We start from the raw sequence: 4,322 nt of genomic DNA on the forward strand, positions 1-4,322 counted from the left end.
ATTTGATATTTATCCTGATATTATCAATTTCACGGTGTATTCTTAACAACCGGAATTCACAAAATATATTTCTTTCTTGAGGTGTCGATTGTAACAAAATCGAACTTTATTAAATTCATCATTTTCTTATGCCAAAGAAATATGTGGTGTACTACAATTTGCAATAATACCTCAAGGGTCATCCATTTAACTGTTGGAACTTTCATTCTCAATATTGTTAGATTTTGAACTTCGGGCCAAAATCACATATTCTCATGGTATGGACATTTTTATAATTTCTTGTATACATTTGGGAACTTCAGGCCCTTACATAATTGTCCATGTTTTGAGGAACTTCTGGCATCTCATTTAATTGGTCATCCATGAGTTTAAGGAATTGCATGTTCCCTTTTGTATATAGTGACGGTTTACCCAAAATGGTTAATATTTATGCATACGCCACTATTCATGTACTATTCATCAAGTCATGAAATTTGTGTCTATTCATGCATATAGTACATTTGCTAGTATAGTTACTATTTATGTGTACGGCACTATTAACCAATACGATACTATTACATCATCAAAGAACTCCAGGTCCTTATTTACATGTCAAGGATCAAGGATCTTCAAGTCTGATCACCTGTTTACAAATATAGTATTGAAGAGACTGACAGCTCTCATATCAATATCATCATCAGGGATCTTCAAGTCCTGATGTAGTTGTATGATGAGGATCAAGGAGCTTCTGGTCTTGATCTGTATACTGTAAAAACTCGTCATACTGCACAATTAATCCATAAAATAAATTGCTGGTATGGACGATAAACCCGCACCATACTTTTTCAAATAATACCCGATGACTAGGATCCAACTAAACAGTTACCTAATATAATTTAAAATCTGATTTATTATATTTTTCGAATTTCAAAACTACCCCTATTTATAATTTAACGTGTTATATGGGAGGTGTATTAAGCTTTGGTTCTTGAATTTATTGGTTTGATTTCCTCCCACCGAATTAGCTTGCAATTCAATCCTCTTTATGCATCAGTTTTGATTATGAATTTAATTTGCATAATGGTATGTTGCATAGAGATAGTGATTTGTTGGATCAGTTTTATTTTTCTGAGAAAAGCCCCGATTTTCCTCCACGTGAGTTCTTGTTTCACCCAGGATTCCGACGCCAACACTGACTGGGACAAATTCCGGCGCCGACGACTTAAATCTTGAGTGGTCTGACCTGCAAAGTGAAGTAGGAAGAGCTCCTGATCAATCACAGACAAAAGAACCCAAAAAGGGAGAGCAATTTACATTTTGTTATAGCAAAGAAACCAACAAGAGACTTCCATAACCGTACTTTAATGTCCTCATCAGTTTGATTGGAGTGGCCACTATAATCACTTCCATAAATGATGACCATTCAGTATGAAATCAACGCACTTAATTTACAAAGCACTTAATTTACCTACACCACTTGATTTACAATAGCTCTTTAAATTATCATAAATCACAGTTGAGAAAGCACAAAGAAGACAGAAAAGGAAGTTAAGAACATGAACAAGGAAAGCTCATTACTAATGAATAGAAGTGAAGTAGGAAGAGCTCCTGATCAATCACAGACAAAAGAACCCAAAAAAGGGAGAGCAATTTACATTTTGTTATAGCAAAGAAACCAACAAGGGACTTCCATAACTGTACATCAATGTCCTCATCAGTTTGATTGGAGTGGCCACTATAATCACTTCCGTAAATGATGACCATTCAGTATGAAATCAAAGCACTTAATTTACCTACAGCACATAAACAAAACACTTAATTTACCTACCCAACAGCACATAAACAAAGCACTTAATTTACCTACCCAAGAAATCAAACTCCTAAATATGCACGTAATTTACCTACCCTAAATCACGATACCAAAACAGCACAGGAAGCCAAACGCACATAATTTACCTACCCGAAATTGCACAGGCCACTCAAATGTGACCCCATAATGTACTCACCACCAGTACCCATTTGTAGAAACTACAAGGACCTTATCTACTTACATCTCCTCTCCGTATAGAATAACAACAACACACTTCACTTGTGCTCTCATAGCTCATATTGGAATTTCGTCATACATGTGGTGTGCGCAATGCGCAACTTAAACAGACCCAAATTTTGGCTACAAAAACAACCAACTATGCAATATAGAAAACAACATTTAGCAATGTGAAAACAGAAACATAACTGGAAAAAAAAAAATTGAAACTAATTGCTACACAAAATTATACCAATCTAGGTAATGAATGGTACTGATAAGAAGGCAAGAGTTGGGGTAGAAGAAAATGCAAAATTTGGGATAGATGAAAAGCTGATAAGAACAGAGACAATAAAACATAAATTACCTATTCTATAGTAAATTGAGCTTAGGTTTTCGTAAGAACAGAGAAAATAAAACATGACTGAAAAGCTGTATAAAAGCAATCAAATTTATGGGCAGCTTTGAAATTGAAAATGGAGAAAGAGGAAGCAAAGAAGTTGTTGGAACCTACCAGGAATTAAGTCGTCGGCGCCGGAATCGTTTGTCACAGTCAGTGTCGTTTTCCAGTGTCGTTTTCTCTTTACGGCTAGTCTGAAAAATTGAATGTACCTACGAACCCTAATTTTAAATGGTAGAGACATGGAGGGAATCAAACCTTAGAGAATCTCTGGTTTTCAATAATGGGCATGAAGCAAGGCTGAAATGGAGGTAAATTGTTTTGAAGAGAATGTAACGGTCGGACAGATTGATGTTTTGCTGATGAAAACGGTCGGTCTGTGTTTTTGAATTCTTGTGGCAACCATGTAAAAACATAGAAAAATTATGACCTTTTATATCCTACATGTCATTTAAGTTTGAAATTGAGTTTTATTAATAGATTTATAAAGTGATGGGTATATATCTAGGAAATAGAATTTTTAGGGACCTATATTGAACAAGCCCTTAAAAAAATGTAAATGTGCGGTAAAATAGATTCATAAATTAAATTGCTTGTAAATAAATTGTTGGTATGAACGATAATTCCGCACCATACTTTAAATAAATGTAAATATGACGTAAAGTAAATTTACAATGTAAATTGCTTGCTCTATGGACTTTTATCCCGCACCATACTTTAAATGAAAGTAAATGTGCGATAAAGTAAATTCATAAAGTATGAGGGTTAATTCCACATAATATTTTAAGTAAAAGTAAATGTGTGATATTCATAAATTAAATTGTCTCATGTATGGATGTTAATTTCGCATCATACTTTAAATAATAAAGTAAATGTACAATAAAGTAAATGTGTTTGTATGGGTACTAATTCTATTCCATACTTTTAAATAAGAATAAAGGCAGTAGTGTGAACGATAAACCTGCATCACACTTTTAAATAAATACTGTTGTATGGGTAATAAAACTACACCACACAGTAAATAAATTGTATGAGTAATAAACCTACACCATACAGTAAATAAAGTAAATGTGGGGATAAAACCACCACTGAATAAAATAAGAAAAGTGTTAGTATTATTAACGTTCTTCCACTGATAATATGTTTAGTATTACCAATGGTCCATTTTTATTAGTGGTTAGTAATACAAGAGCAAATAAATATAATATATGACAGAGAGGAGAAAAAGAAATAACCACATAGTGTTGAGCCGAGAAAATTTAGAAGTAAAGGAGAGAGACTATCGTGCTGATAACGTGTTATAAAAATAAAATAAGCAGAGTATAGGAAGTACCACTGAATATTGGGAGTAGAATTATATTTGCTCTTGTGATGTTTACACTGACAGAATTTCCTCTCAAACAGAAACTCACTCTCTTTTGTTTCCTCTCACTCTTCATTTCTTCTCTTCCTTACATTCCTCTCTTCTTCTTTGGTGTCTTCTACAATTGAATGAGCAAGTCTATTTATAGGCAAATTGGATGGCTTCATTATCCAACATCATCATTAAGCTTTTGATTAAGCTTCCAACATTATCATTAAGCTTTTGACTAAGCTTCTTTCTTTTTCTTTATGTGGGCTTCACCACTTTCATTACAACAGCCATGACTTTATGCTAATATTTCAAAGCGAAGAGAGTCAAGACGCCAAGCACAAGCAGTCCCACATTGACAAAATGAAGCTAGATAATACGCTTTATAACACTCAAACATTGATGACGCATCGCTAAGCTTAGCAATGCAAGCTTGTAACCCAGGTAGGGGCTTTAAGGTGTTGGAACATTGGCCCAATATAGTGGGTCGGTTTGGAGTGGCTCTATTCTGACCTGCCCATTCCAAGCCAGAAGTTGGGCCATGTGGCTTGGGCGAAGGCTCTGGG

At 34.5% G+C, this 4,322-nt stretch overlaps 1 long non-coding RNA gene across 1 annotated transcript; it reads right to left on the reverse strand.

Annotated features, from left to right (window-relative positions):
* LOC109949928 lies at positions 771–2,795 on the reverse strand. The gene is made up of 3 exons (XR_002272248.1): positions 2,520–2,795; positions 1,635–1,772; positions 771–1,222 (listed from the first exon to the last, which is right to left on the reverse strand). It is a non-coding gene; the product is annotated as an uncharacterized LOC109949928 (long non-coding RNA).

This window comes from Prunus persica, chromosome G6 (assembly GCF_000346465.2).
Source record: "Prunus persica cultivar Lovell chromosome G6, Prunus_persica_NCBIv2, whole genome shotgun sequence".
NCBI classification, from domain to species: domain Eukaryota; kingdom Viridiplantae; phylum Streptophyta; class Magnoliopsida; order Rosales; family Rosaceae; genus Prunus; species Prunus persica.